The following is a 16,345-nucleotide window of genomic DNA, read 5'->3' as shown; positions in this document are numbered from 1 at the left end:
ACCTATTGTATACCACAGGGAATTCTACCAATACTCTGTAGTGACTTATATGGGAATAGAATATGAAAAAGAGTGGATATATTGGGGCAGTCAGAAAGTTCATTTGGATTTTTCTTTATGATGTTAAGAAAAAAACCTGAAGGAACTTTTTTTTAGCCAATTCAATATGTATATGCATGACAGATTCACTTTATTCTATAGTAGAAAATAATGCAACGTTGTAAATCAACTATAGCCTAATAGAAATTAACTTTATAAAAGCAGTTTGCAAGGGGATGCGTGAGTGCTCAGTCCTGTTTGACTCTTTGTGACCCCAGGGACTGCAGCCCACCAGATTTCTCTGTCCTTGGAATTTTCCAGGCAAGGGGATCTTTCCGACTCAGTAATTGAACCCCCATCTCTTGCATTTCCTGCTTTGGCAGGCAGGTTCTTTGCTAGCTGAGCCACCAGGGAAGCCCACATAAAATATAACATTTGTGTAACATTTGTAAACATACAGAATAATACTACATAGTATATAATGAGTATAAACAATACATATGCTAAAAATATAAAAACATGTATGAGAATATACATATCAACTTTAGGATGGCTGTTCTGGGGAGGGTGAAAAGAAAACTAGCTAAGAGGTATTCAACTTAATAATTTTTCATTTCATAGGAAAGATGAATGCTAATATTCACTAAATCTCACTTATGTGAATATAGCTATCTGTAATATTGTTCTTACTACTCTTCTATATGTCCTCATTTCATTTTTAAAAAGTTAGACCTATTTGTTTGATGTGACTGAAATAAAATGCTTGATTATAGAAAGGGCAATAATGGCTCCTTCTGTGACCATAAAGCCACAGTTAATTATACAGTAATTCTAATATTGACATATGATTTCAGTTTGTATGGAACTGCATTCTGTTTTAGGACTCCCTCCTTTGTTTCACTCATTACCATATCAAAAGGGTCTGTCTTCAGAGTTTGTATCCTTGGGAACCCTCCTGGTTGCTAGGTAAACCAGTAACAGCCCCAAGATTCACATTCAATTGTCCACGACGGTTACCAAGCTGAAAGGAACCAAAGAGAGGTAAGGGAAAGACGCATGTGCTCTGACCAAAGCAGAGTTTTAGTTCAATGTTCAGCCTACAAATAAAACATCATATTCAGCCCCTTGAGATCCAGAGAGATCTAGAAAAGAGTCACTGCTCTTAAATGAGTTCCATTTTAGTTCATATACTTACATGTAACGATAGAGAAGAGCCCAAACATGAAGAGTAAATATGATTGGAATTCAGAAGCAGAAACACAGCTTTGCAAAGCCGGATGCTTGGTGAAATTTCAAGGCAAAAATGGGGCTTGCAGTGGGAAATCAATCCTGCCACATCCTCTAAAACTGACTCTAAGTTATTTTCCTTTAATTTTAAAATATAAAAAACACTATTTTATACAAAGTTGATCTTCCAAAGAAAGTAGAGGAATGTTGCTAAAAAAATAATTGAAAGCTTAATTTCCAGAAGTACAAGGGCAAGAAGAGGAGCAATGTGGTAGGTGACAGAGAGCTGATAAAGAATCTTGGAATGAAGAAACAATTGGATTTTCTACTTGTGACGAGAAATGCAAGTTGGTGTTACTTTTAATTTTAAATGTCTTAAATCTGATATTTATTGTTTACATATATTTCTGTCATCCTTGAATATTTAGAACACTTTTTAGATCAGCAATTTCTAATACTATTCTGCACAAATCAAGATGTAACCAAAAAATCTTCATTGGTGGAATATGAAACTTTATTCTTTAAAGCTAAGAGCTAGAAGTTGCCTTCAATGTAACTACTGATTTTAATCTAATTATGAAAAATTGCAAACACTCACAAAGGTGGAGAGAGCAGTAGTATAATGAACCCTAATACATGCAACTCAGAGATTTAAAAGCTTATTAGTATTAGCTATACTGGCTTCATCTACCCTCTTTTTCTTTCTTTTTATTACTAAAGTATTTTAAAGTAGATGGTGCAAGTGGTAAAGAATCCACCTGCCAATGCAGGAGACCTAAGAGACGTGGGTTCAATCCCTGAGTTGGGAAGATCCCCTGGAGGAGGGCATGGCAACCCACTCTAGTATTCTTGCTTGGAGAATCCCATGGACAGAGGAGCCTGGCGGGCTACAGTCCATGAGGAAACAGACCGGGACACAACTGAAGCGACTTAGCACAGCACAATCCATGCAGCTCAGAGGTTTAAAAGCTTATCGGTATTAGCCATACTGGCTGCATCTACTCTCCTTTTTTCCCTTATCACTAAAGTATTTTAAAGTAAATCCAAGACCTCATGAAACTTCATCCCATCTACTTATAAGTCTGCTGAGTTTTAATTGAATTATTGATTAAGTAGTTAACAGAAAACAGGATATTACAGGAAGTATCTACTGAGGTGTAAAGTACAGCAATTAATCTTTTCTCATTTAATCAAAGAGAGCAGCAGGGCTCTAGTAATATCAATTATGTTTAGAAATGGAAATTTTTAAAAAAAATCAAAAACAAGGAAGCAATTTAAAGTATTTTTAAGCCTTCACTTCTGTTTTACTTCCTCTTGACATATTCCCTGTTAACAACTGGCTATTTCTGAGGGCTCTGACCTCTCAGGGTAAACAAAGGTTATATGTAAATCATATTTATGTGGCTCAGCAAGGGGTTGGCAGGATCCTAGGACATAATTCCAATAAAAGTTTTTATTTTGTATCGGAAAACCCTTGCCTTTCTGACTGAGAGACCTTTCCAGTGCTTTATATTTTAGCTCTTCTGTTGATGTTACTATTGTTGTTACTGTGTATTTATCAGTATTTTAAAATAAATTTTCCTAGATTCACATGAAAAAACACACAAAGAAGTAAAATATCTAATGTTGATAAAGGTTTATTTGATGCATTTCTGGTGGGAGTATTTACAAGTTGTCACACTTAAAATTAAACCCAAAAAAAGCCAGTTTGATAATCATACTTGAATAGCAAGTTTAAATATTTGGAACTTGATAGCAAGTTTCAATATTTGGTATCTTAAATTCTGTTAGCCTCTTCATAACTGAGCAGGATAAAAAATTGTTAATGTGGAAATGACGCTCCCTCCACCAAAAGAGATAATGCTGACTTTCTGTTTTGTTTTATTCCAGCATCCTATCTTTTCCTCCAGAGAAAAAGTCCCTCTGCCAGGCTGGAGTGAGGGACTTTTGAGATGCACGGTTCCAAATTAGGAAGCGGTGGGAAGAAGAGAGCAATTAATAGACTGTAAAATCTATTAATTTAAAAATAAGTAATGAAGAAGGGTGGACAGAAAGGGAAAAGAGTTGAGAAAATATTGGAGTATGGCTTACAACAAAAGGCTCCTGCCAGGCTCCTCTGTGTATGAAATTTTCCACACAAGAGTACTGGAGTGGGTTACCATTTGCTACTCTAGGGGATCTTCTCCATCCAGGGATTGAACCCATATCTCTTGTGCCTCCTGCATTGGCAGGCAAATTCTTTACCACTGAGCTATCTGGGAAACCCCTTGTAACTAAGAGGCTCTAGAGTAATATGAGTTTACAGAAAATAGAAAAGGAGAGAAAAAGAGATGTAGGAAGTGTTGCCGGAGTGTTAAGAGCTTTAGAGGAGAGCCAAGTTCAATTAAGCTCAGTCACTCAGTCATGGCTGATTCTTTGGGACCCCTTGGACTGCAGCATGCCAGGGTTCCCTGTCCATCACCAACTCTCAGAGTTTGCTCAAACTCATGTCCATCAAGTTGGTAATGCCATCCAAACCATCTCATTCTCTGTTGTCCCCCTCTCCTCCTGCCTTCAATCTCTCCCAGCATCAAGGTCTTTTCTAATAAGTCAGTTCTTCACATCAGGTGGACAAAATATTGGAGCTTCAGCTTCAGCATCAATCTTTCCAATAAATATTCAGGATTGATTTCCTTTAGGATTGACTGGTTTGATTTCCTTGCAGACTACGGGAATCTAAAGAGTCTTCTCCAACACCACAGTCCAAATGAATCAATTCTTTGGTGTTCAGCTTTCATTATGGTCCATCTCTCACATCCATACATGACTACTGGAAAAACCATAACTTTGACTAGATGGACCTTTGTGGGCAAAGTAATGTCTCTGCTTTTTAACATGCTGTCTAGGTTGGTCATAGCTTTTCTTCCAAGGAGCAAGTGTCTTTTAATTTCATGGCTGCAGTCACCATCTGCAGTGATTTTGGAGGCCAAGAAAATAAAGTCTGTCACTGGTTCCACTGTTTCCCCATCTATTTGCCATGAAGTGATGGGACCAGGTGCCATGATCTTAGTTTTCTGAATGTTGAGTTTTAAGCCAACTTTTTCACTGTCCTCTTTCACTTTCATCAAGAGGCTATTTAGTTCTTCTTTGCTTTCTGCCATAACCGTGGTGTCATCTGCATATCTGAGGTTATTGATATTTCTCCCAGCCGTCTTGATTCCAGCTTGTGTTCATCTAGCCAGGTATTTCACATGATGTGCTATGCATATAAGTTAAATAAGCAGGGTGACAATATACAGCCTTGACATACTCCTTTCCCTATTTGGAACTAGTCTGTTGTCTCATGTCCAGTTCTAACTATTGCTTCTTGACCTGCATACAGATTTCTCAGGAGGAAGTCAGGTGGTCTGGTAGTCCCATCTCTTTAAGAATTTTCCACAGTTTGTTGTGATCTACACAGTTAAAGGCTTTAGCATAGTCACTAAAGAAGAAGTAGATGTTTTTCTCAAACTCTCTTGCTTTTTCGATGATCCAACAGATGTTGGCAATTTGATCTCTGATTTCTCTACCTTTTCTAAATCCAGCTTGAACATCTGGAAGTTCTCGGTTCAACTACTGTTGAAGCCTCACTTGGAGAATTTTGAGCATTACTTTGCTAGCATGTGAGATGAGTGCAATTGTTCAGTAGTTTGAACATTCTTTGGCATTGCCTTTCTTTGGAATTGAAATAAAAACTGACATTTTCCAGTCCTGTGGCCACTGCTGAGTTTTCCAAATTTGTTGGCATATTTAGTGCAGCACTTTAACAGCATCATCTTTTAGGATTTGAAATAGTTCAACTGGAATTCCATCATCTCCACTAGCTTTGTTCATAATGATGCTTCCTAAGGCCCACTTGACTTTGCACTCTAGGATGTCTGGCTCTAGGTGAGTGATCACACCATTGTGGTTATCTGGGTCATTAAGATCTTTTTTGTATAGTTCTCCCGTGTATTCTTGCCACTTCTTAATATCTTTTGCTTCTGTTAGGTCTGTACAGTTTCTGTCCTTTATTGTGCCCATCTTTGCATTAAATGTTCCCTTGGTATCTCATTTCCTTGAAGAGATCTCTAGTCTTTCCCTTTCTATTGTTTTCCTCCATTTCTTTGCATTGATCACTGAGGAAGACCTATCTCCCCTTGCTATTCTTTGGAGCTCTGCATTCAAATGGGTATATCTTTCCTTTTCTCCTTTGCCTTTAGCTTCTCTTCTTTTCTCGGCTATTTTAAGGCCTCCTCAGACAACCATTTTGCCTTTTTGCATTTCTTTTTCTTGGGGATGTTCTTGATCACTGCCTCCTGTACAATATCACAAACCTCTGTCCATAGTTCTTCAGGCACTCTGTCTATCAGATCCAATCCCTGGGAATCTATTTGTTACTTCCACTGTATATCACAAGGGATTTGATTCAGGTCATACCTGAATGGTCTAGTAGTTTTCCTTACTTTCTTCAATTTAAGTTTGAATTTTGCAATTAAGAGTTCAAGATCTGAGCTACAGTCAGCTACCAATCTTGTTTTTACTGACTGTTTAGGAGAGCCACGTAAACTATTAGAATTCCTTAAAGGGACTTGCCTGGTGGTCCAGTAGCTAAGACTCCACACTTCCAGTGCAAGGCCCCTGGATTCAATCCCTGGCCAGGGCTATAGATTCCACATGCCACAAAAAAATCCTGCCTGCTGTAATGAAGATTGATGATCTTGCTTGCCAAAACTAAGACCCAGTGCAGCCAAATAAATTTTTTAAGAAAGTACTCCTTAAAAAATATCTGAACAATATTTCTTTGAGAGTGTTTCCGTTTATCAAAAGTGTTCTCTTTTGTTGATAAATGGAATGTCTATACTAGTACACATTATTTGAAACAAATATTTGATGATAGCTTAAGGCTCTGTCCAGTGAAAATACTGTGGTTAATGTGTCATTCTTCTGTAATTGGATTTTTATTATTTCTATTTTTCTACCATTTAAAAACCACTGGGGTGAATATATTTGTACTCATTGCTTCGAGTCCCCCTAAAACAGCTCTCTTGCTAAGCTTATGCCTAACCTCTCTGTTGAAAACTTTATTCCCTTTCTTGTCCTGCATCTGTTCCTCTGAGAGCTCATGTCTCATCATGGTTCTCTCTCATAGTGTTTGTGAAAGTTAATGATATTCACAAAGTGTACAGACCCCTGGCTGGCATAGAGTAATGGTAAATGAATGTTAGTTCTATATTAGTGACCACCGTATTACATTAGCTCCCAGGAAGCACAGATATAATCAACCTAGATTTTCTGTTCATGTTTATCCATACTCATTAGAAGAGTATTATTTGTTTGGCAGAAACCAAGAAAATTCTTTAAAGCAGTTACCCTTCGATTAAAAAATAAAGAAATTTAAAATAAAAAAATAAATGAGCTAACATACAAGAAAGACTATTATTCTTTTGTCTTTATTTTAATGGCATTATGAATTAGCAACAATACTATAAAAGTTTGATTTGCACTCAGTTCAGTGGAACTAACACTTTCCTTGCTCAAGACACCCATCTTTGTGTGAAAAACAGTCATATACCAAAAAGAAAGAAAATACTTTAATTGCATCTAAGTTGGGCTTTCCTGGTAGCTCAGATGGTAAACAATTTGGCTGTAGTACTGGAGACCCAGGTTCAACCCTAGGGTTGGGAAGATCCTGTAGAAAAGGAAATGGCAACCCACTCCAGTATTCTTTCCTAGAGGATCCCATGGACAGAGGAGCCTGGTGGGCTACAGTCCATGGGGTGGCAGAGTCAGACATGACCTAGCTACTAACACCCAGACTTTAAGTACTCTTAAAATATAAAATAATAATTAGATTTCTGTAGGGGATTTTTTGCCAGGAAAACAAAAGATGAACAAGACAGGCATAAATGCCTTAATTGTTGCTTAGCTCAGTTTTCACTTAGTACTACTTCTGAAAATATTTCTCCTTTATTTTAGGAAATTTTATATTTCCATTAGACATGTTACTGAAGTCAACAGATGTGAAGATACCTGTAGCCAGACTTGTAAAACTGAGATAATAGCCACAGTAATACCAATGTCACTTTTAGTTAGAATCTAAAAGATATACAACTATGTATAAGAATCTGCACAAAACAATATTAAATTAGCTTTTAAAAAAAATAGGATGTTTTTTTCAAATCATCCCTGTGTCACCATGCATATTTCTTTGAAGAATTATCTCTCTGCACATATTTGAATATGTGCCAAGTTGGAATTTCCTTGTTATGGGAAATGAGTCACAAAACAAAGTTCAAAGGAAGTGTTTACAACCCTAACTGCACCATGTTTGAAGTTAGGATATTTACACATACAATAAAAAATTTGAGGGAATGTCTCAGTAAATGAAGGACAACTCACAAGCTGTATAGCCCTACAACACTGCAAAAATGTAAAGGATTTCCCATTTCCAGAAATGTTTATCAGTCTGCTTAGTTCTTTCCGAATCATCATGCCCTTCCTATTTGCAATTCAAATAGTTAATGAGTTACTTGAAGAAGTTAAACACTCGTGTAGAATTGCAAACCTTAGGTCATATTCCACCATCCAGCTCACTCTCATGTTACTGGGAAATTAAGATCTGTTAGAGCTGTTCATTGACTTATAAGTTCATCAGAGTCTGAAGTAAACAAAGTGATCTTTGAAAAGCCAACAAAACTTAGATGCTTTTCATAATTTTAAGAGCTGTGCAAGTGTTGGCAATTGGCTGATGATAAAGTCAATTATCAGCTCTGTTAGGTAAATCTCCTGTAATCTTAAGAAAAAAGGTCTTAATAACCTAGCACATTCAGCACTTCATGGTCATAAATATCTGTGACTTTTCCAAAATGTGCTAGTTATATAAAACTTACTTCAGGTTTTCAATTCTGAGAAATACATGTGAGTTAATTCAGTAATTACCTCAGTCTTTTCTTAAATGCCTACTATTTGAAGCACGACACTAGGTAGGGAATAAAAAGCAAATAAAATGTAGTGAGGAGTCAGACACGACTGAGCAACTGAACTGCACTGATCCTTAAGAACAGGCTTACCTGGTAGCTCAGCTGGTAAAGAATCAGCCTGCAATGCAGGAGACCCCTGTTCAGTTCCTGCGTTGGAAAGATCCCCCTGGAGAATGAATAAGCTACCCACTTCAGTATTCTTGGGCTTTCCTGGTAGCTCAGATCTATCACCTCACATAGTTACCATTTTTCCTTGTGTGGATGTAGGTTTCATGTTCAGCATCTGTATACAATATTGTATTCTTCACTATACTCACCAAGCTGTATATTAGATCCTCAGAATTTATTCATCTTATCAATATAACTGGAAGTTTGTACTCTTTGACTGTCTTCACTCATTCCTTTCTCTCATCAATCCCCATGACCAATCTGCTGTTTCTGTGAGGTTTTTTTTTAGATTCCACATTTAAGTGAGATTATACAATATGTCTTTGTCTTATTTCACATTTCATAATCTCCTCTAGGTCCATCTATGTTGTAGCAAATGGCATGATTTGTTTCTTTTTTATGATGTACGAGATATGTATAACAAATTTTCTTTATCCATGCATCCTATAGTAAGCAATGCTACAGTAAACATGAAGTGAAGTGAAAGTCACTCAGTCGTGTCTGACTCTTAGGGTCCATGGAATTCTCTGGGCCAGAATACTGGATTGGGTAGCCTTTCTCTTCTCCAGGGCATCTTCCTAACCCAGGGATTGAACCCAGGTCTCCCACATTGCAGGCAGATTCTTTATCAGCTGAGCCACAGGGGAAGCCCAAGAATACTGGAGTGGGTAGTCTATCCCTTCTCCAGCATCTTCCCTACCCAAGAATCGAACCGGAGTCTCCTGCATTGCAGACGGATTCTTTACCAACTCAGCTATCAGGGAAGCCACAATAAACATGGGGATGCATATATCTTTTCAACTTAGTGTTTTCATTTTTTTTCAGATAAATACACAGATGTGGCATTACTGGATCATATGGTAGTTTTATTTTTTAATTTTTGAGGACCCTCCATACTGTTTTCCATAGTAGCTGCACCAATTCACATTTCTGCCACCAATGCACAAATGTTCCCCTTTCTCCACACCTTCACTTGCATTTATTGTCACTTGTCTTTTTGATAATAGCCATTCTAAGAGGTGTGAGGTGATAGCTCAATGTGGCTTTGATTTGCATTTTTCTCATGATTAATGATGTTAACTACCTCTACTTATACCATTGATCATGTGTATGTCTTCTTTGGAAAAATATATATTTATGTCCTTTGCCTGTTTTAAAATCAGATATTTTCTTGTTTTACTTTTGTGTTGTATGAGTTCCTTACATAATTCGGATATTAATCATTTATAAGATATTGGTTTGCAAATATTTTCTCCCATTCTACAAGTTGCCTTTTCATTTTGTTAATCTATACTGGTCTTGAAATATAAGTAGAAGCTTTTTCAGGCACGGACTAGAAGGACATACTTCAGGTGTTCTACTATTGCTTTTTTCTCCCCCCAAATGGGCTATTTATTTGCTCTCAATAAATCTACTGATAGTGATTAAGAAATCAATGTGGCCTGAGGTGGGCAAATGGCTCTCAGGGAGGGAAAGCTATACTATTTTTATTATAAATCATTAATCACAATTCACAAGTGATATTTCTGCTGCTGCTGCTAAGTCGCTTCAGTCGTGTCCGACTCTGTGCGACCCCATAGATGGCAGCCCAACAAGCTCTGCCGTCCCTGGGATTCTCCAGGCAAGAATACTGCAGTGGGTTGCCATTTCCTTCTCCAATTCATGAAAGTGAAAAGTGAAAGTCAAGTCGCTCGGTCGTGTCTGACTCTTAGCGACCCCATGGACTGCAGCCTACCAGGCTCCTCCATCCATGGGATTTTCTAGTTAAGAGTACTGGAGTGGGCTGCCATTGCCTTCAACAATAAAATTAAGTGAAACAAAGAATGTTACAGTTTTGGTATACTACTTATTTGTTACTAATGCTAATATCAGATGATTCATATACATTATCAATTATTTCTTAAGTAGCTTATGGTTCTTAAACTCTAAAGGTTCAAAGTTTTTCAAGGCCCTTTTATCTAAAGAGCATGCATAACCACTTTTCAGCAGTCTCCCTTCAACATAGCATAAACATAAAGCTTAGAGTTTTCTAAATGACTTCAACTCTTCTATCAAATTCCCCTGACTCATCTCTTAAGGACAAGCCAGTCAGACCCCAGAGCTTTCCAATCATATTCAGTTATTTAAAATCCAGCCTTGTTTGACCAATTTCTGCTCACCTAAGTGCCCCTCTTCCCCTACATGGCTAGTCTGTCACCTGAGGGATTGAAACAGAAGGTAAAGCTCAGTTCTTTTATTCTTTATCAGATATCTTGCCAGACAAGTATGGGAGGATCTTCAGCACAACATTAATGAAATCTAGACTGCAGGCATATCTGTTTGTTTACAGGAAGTCAATAAACCCAGTAACACTTTTATTAACTACCATCTATAATATATCAACATTTCACAGTTTGAAGCATGTGGTTGCCTCTTTATAGCTTTACAACCCTGTTCTTTCAGGAAATATTTATTGATTACCCTCTCTGGGTCAAATACTGTTCTATAGGTCAGACAATAGCACAGACAGAGGAGCTGGCAGGCTACAGTCCATGGGGTCACAAGAGTCGGACATGATTTAGAGACTAAACCTATAGTTGCTTTACAGTGTTGTGCTAGTTTCTACTGTAGGGATATACTATATATTTTTTAAGATGTCTTCCTAGGTAGTCCAAATAGATATTTCCTTTTTAATTGATGTAAATTCTAAGTTGTTTCTAAGTATTTCAAGGTCCCCATCGTGACTGATAGTTCAGGTTGGTTTAAAGAGACCAACACATACTACAACAGCACACATATATTGAGTATATCGAGTAGGTATTATGTACCACTGTCTTAAGTGAGTTACATGTTTTATTTAATCTAGGTAGTAATCAGGTATATGACTAGTCAGTCATATTATTCTCATTCTACAATGAGAAAACTGAGTGCGAGTGATTATTAAACTAGCCTGATTTTACTGCTAAGTAAGCCTTGCACTCTGATTGAAAAGCCAGCTGAGCTGGTCCAGCTGTCTGACTGGATGGAGCCATGATATGAATTTAGGCTCCACCCCTTGTAAGTTATTTCACCTTTCTGTGTCTGTTTTCTCATCTGTAAAATGAAAATAACCACTATATCTTTATCATAAGTTTTGTAAGATAAATTAAGATAAAGCACTTAGTATAATCTGCCACAAAGTGTTGTTGTTTATCATTTAGTCACTAAGTGGTGTCTGACTCTTTTGCCACCCCATGAAATTTTGCCTGCCAAGCTCCGCTGTCCATGAGATTTCCCAGGCAAGAATACTGGAGTGGATTGCCATTCCCTTCTCCAGGGGATCTGTCCCACCCAGGGATCGAAATTTCCTTTCTTGCATTCAGTTCAGTTCAGTTCAGTCACTCAGTCGTGTCCGACTCTTTGCAACCCCATGAATTGCAGCACGCCAGGCCTCCCTGACCATCACTAACTCCCTGAGTCCACTCAAACCCATGTCCATCAAGTCGGTGATGCCATCCAGCCATCTCATCCTCTGTCATCCCCTTCTCCTCCTGCCCTCAATCTTTCCCAGCATCAGGGTCTTTTCCAATGAGTCAGCTCTTAGCATCAGGTGGCCAAAGTATTGGAGTTTCAGCTTCAACATCAGTCCTTCCAATGAACACCCAGGACTGATCTCCTTTAGGATGGATTGGTTGGTTCTCCTTGCAGTCCAAGGGACTCTCAAGAATCTTCTCCAACACCACAGTTCAAAAGCATCAATTCTTTGGATCTCACCTTTCTTCATAGTCCAACTCTCACATCCATACAGGACTACTGGAAAAACCATAGCCTTAACTAGATGGACCTTTGTTGGCAAAGTAATATCTCTGCTTTTTAATATGCTATCTAGGTTGGTCATAACTTTCCTTCCAAGGAGTAAGCGTCTTTTAATTTCATGGCTGCAGTCACCACCTGCAGTGATTTTGGAGCCCAGAAAAATAAAGTCAGCCACTGTTTCCACTGTTTCCCCATCTATCTGCCATGAAGTGATGGGACCGGATGCCATGATCTTAGTTTTCTGAATGTTGAGCTTTAAGCCAACTTTGTCACTCTTCTCTTTCACTTTCATCAAGAGGCTCTTTAGTTCTTCTTCACTTTCTGCCATAAGTGTGGTGTCATCTGCATATCTGAGGTTATTGATATTTCTCCCAGCAATCTTGTTTCCAGCTTGTGCTTCCTTGGATTATTTACCACTGAGCCACGAAGCATACAATATATACATACAAACCATAACTATTACTTTACCAGAAATTCATGAGGTTTGATACAATTTATAATTCAGAATCACTCAGATTTTAGAAAAGTAAATGATACCCTTTACCAAAATTTGTGTAACATTTTCAGCAGAGTCTGGATACCACCTCATAAGCAAAGAAATAAATATATCTGATTTAAATTTATTACTTCACATGGAGTGGAACAAATGGGAACTTTAAGTAGTTTGATTTCACTTCAAGTCTGAATTTGTTACCCAATTAGTTTAGGGCAAATGTAAAAACAATATTTTTGGTTTTCAGAACCTTTGGGATTTGAGAATTTTGGTAAAGGGCCTATTATTAGCAACTAAGTTATACAGCCTACCCCATAATAATCAGAATCATCTTTACTTTAGGTTCTAGAATTTCAAATGGGATTCAAAGGAATATTTTTCATGTAAATCCTCCCTTCCAGTTACTTGGCAGAATTTTTAACACTCAGTGATATTGTTTGACATAACAATTTCATTTCATCTGCTTCACAAAAAGTCTCTTGAGTTTCCATTTCAGAATTCCCAAAAGACATTTGAAATCTTTATAAAATTTCTGCTAGCTCTCCAACACAAAGCTTCTGATTCACATTTAGATTTTATCTTATGCCATTAAGTTTCAAAACCATGTTAAAGCTTCCCAAACTTTAATCATTTTGGTGCTGTAATCAGAAAACTTTGTAAATCATAAGCAATATTTAGGATATACTAGGTTTTATTGCAGCTAACATACAGTCCAGGTTTCCCTGGTAGCAAAATGGTAAATAATCTGCCTGCCAACGCAGGAGACACAGGTTCTATCCCCAGGTTGGGAAGATCCCCTGGAGTAGGAAATGGCAACGCACTCCAGTATTTCTGCCTGGAAAATCCCACGGAGCGAGTAGCCTGGCAGGTTACAGTCCATGGGGGTGCAAAAGAATTGGACATGACTTGGTGACTAAGCAACAACATACAGTTCCTCAAATCTCCATGGCTTAAACACTATAGGCAGATGAGCACGTACTTAGCTTATAGAAATGTAGTTTGAAAAAGACTTTTGGGAAAGCAATATGGCATAATTAATCAAACCTTAAATATAGTTATAGCCTTTGACACAGTCATCTTTTTTTAAAATCTATCATAAAAAGTAATCATAAATTAAAGAAAAGATACATGCAGAAAGATGCTGCTCAAAATGTTCATTACAACAAGGCATTTGGAAAAAAAAAACTACTGAAATAGAATGATTCAATAAATTATGACACACTGCTGAAACAAGTTAGACATAAATAAACCAAAATATATCCTGCCTTCATGAATTGGAAGAATGAATAGAGTTAAAATGTCCGTACTACCCAAAGCAAGCTACAGATTCAGTGCAGTCCTTATCAAAATGTCAGTGGCTATATCAAATCATCATGTTGTACCCTTATAAATAGCTTATACTTTTATTTTTCATTTATATTTCAATAGAAATTAATTAAAAAGTTTTTGCTACAGGTTTAGTGGTGTGAGAAAATGACACAAAATAGCATATGCTGTAATTATATTTTGTGTTTTTCATTTAGGGTGACCTAAAAAGTCCTTCCTTTCAGATTCAACAAATTTCAATTTATTTAGTAAAACTGAAAAGAATCTTGAAATTCACATCAACCATAAAGGACCCTAAATTGCCAAAAACAATCTTGGTAAAGAAGAACAAAGCTGGAGACCCCACATTTCTTCATTTCAAAACATATTATGAAGCTATTAATATTAATACAATAATCGAAATAGCATGGCACAAAGACAGGCATATAGACCAGTTGAATAGAATAGAGAACCTAGAAATAAACTCATGTGTTTACACTGAAATGAACTCTGACAGAAGTGCCAAGACATATTGTACATAATGGGGAAAAGATAGTCTATTCAAAAAATGATGACCAATCAAAAAATGGGCCAAAGAACTAAACAGACATTTCTCCAAAGAAGACATACAGATGGCTAACAAACACATGAAAAGATGCTCAACATCACTCATTATTAGAGAAATGCAAATCAAAACCTCAATGAGGTATCATTTCACACCAGTCAGAATGGCTGCTATCCAAAAGTCTACAAGCAATAAATGCTGGAGAGGGTGTGGAGAAAAGGGAACCCTCTTACACTGTTGGTGGGAATGCAAACTAGTACAGCCACTATGGAGAACAGTGTGGAGATTCCTTAAAAAACTGGGAATAGAACTGCCATATGACCCAGCAATCCCACTGCTGGGCATATACACCGAGGAAACCAGAATTGAAAGAGACACGTGTACCCCAATGTTCATCGCAGCACTGTTTACAATAGCCAGGACATGGAAGCAACCAAGATGTCCATCAGCAGACGAGTGGATAAGGAAGCTGTGGTACATATACACAATGGAATATTACTCAGCCATTAAAAAAAATACATTTGAATCGGTTCTACTGAGATGGATGAAACTGGAGCCCATTATACAGAGTGAAGTAAGCCAGAAAGAAAAACAACAATACAGTATACTAATGCATATATATGGAATTTGAAAGATGGTAACGATAACCCTATATGCGAGTCAGAATAAGAGACACAGATGCATGGAACAATTTTATGGACTCTGAGGGAGAAGGTGAGGGTGGGACGTTCTGGGAGAATAGCATTGAAACATGTATATTATCGTATGTGAAACAGAACACCATTCCATGTTCGATGCATGAGACAAGGGCTCAGGGCCGGGGCAATGGGATGACCCAGAGGGGTGGGATGGGGAGGGAGGTGGGTGGGGGGTCCAGGAAGGGGAACACATGTAAACCCATGGCTGATTCATGTCAATGTTTGGCAAAAACTATTACAATATTGTAAAGTAATTAGCCCCCAACTAAAATAAATAAATTTATTAAAAAAAAAAATGATGAGAAAACTGGATATGTACATGTAAAAAATTGAAACTGGACCCTTACCTTACACGCACAAAGATCAATACAAAATGGATTAAAGACTTAACATAAGACTTGAAACTAAACAAAATTCCTGGAAGAAAACTTAGGGGGGAAACTTTCTAACACTGGTCTTGGCAATGATTCCTTGGATATGTCACCAAAAGCACAGAAAACAAAAGCAAAAACAGACAAATGGGAGCACATCAAAATAGAAAGCTTTTGTGCCACAAACAAGCAACAGAGTGAAAAGTAACCTATTGCCTGAGAGAAAATATTTGCAAACCATATATCTGAAAAGGAAATGATATCCAAAATATAATAAAAACTCCTACAAGTCAATAGCAAACCCCAAATAATCCAACTTAAAAATGGGTTAAGGACTTAATAAATAGATATTTCTCCAGAGAATACATAAAAATGGTCTATGAGTAGATAAAAGTATGTTCAGCATCACTAATCTTCAAGGAAATGCCATCAAAACTACAATGAGATAATACCTTACACTTGTTAGTATGGCCGTTATAAAAAAAAAGTGTTGGTAAAGATGTGAGGAAATTGGAATATTTGTACACTGTTTGTGGGAATGTAAAATGGTGGAATCACTATGGAAAATGGCATGGATGTCCCTCAAAAAATTTTAAGTAGAACTACAATATGATTCAGAAATCTTATCTGGGGATTTATTCAAAAGAATTGAAAACAGGATCTCATAGAGATATTTGTGCCACTATGTTCATTGCAGTATTATTCACAAATAGTGAAGAAATAGA

At 37.3% G+C, this 16,345-nt stretch overlaps 1 long non-coding RNA gene across 1 annotated transcript; it reads left to right on the top strand.

The window, feature by feature from the left end:
* Nucleotides 1-1,037: 1,037 nt before the first annotated feature.
* LOC145547158 (uncharacterized) lies at nt 1,038-6,049 on the top strand. The gene is made up of 3 exons (XR_014083592.1): nt 1,038-1,080; nt 1,496-1,613; nt 3,157-6,049. It is a non-coding gene; the product is annotated as an uncharacterized LOC145547158 (long non-coding RNA).
* Nucleotides 6,050-16,345: the final 10,296 nt, after the last annotated feature.

This window comes from Giraffa tippelskirchi, chromosome 4, assembly GCF_054371585.1.
Source record: "Giraffa tippelskirchi isolate mGirTip1 chromosome 4, T2T-mGirTip1v1.2.pri, whole genome shotgun sequence".
In the NCBI taxonomy this organism is placed as follows: Eukaryota; Metazoa; Chordata; class Mammalia; order Artiodactyla; family Giraffidae; genus Giraffa; species Giraffa tippelskirchi.
The sequence above is the reverse complement of the archived record's forward strand: the minus strand, read 5'-3'. Positions and strand labels throughout refer to the sequence as shown.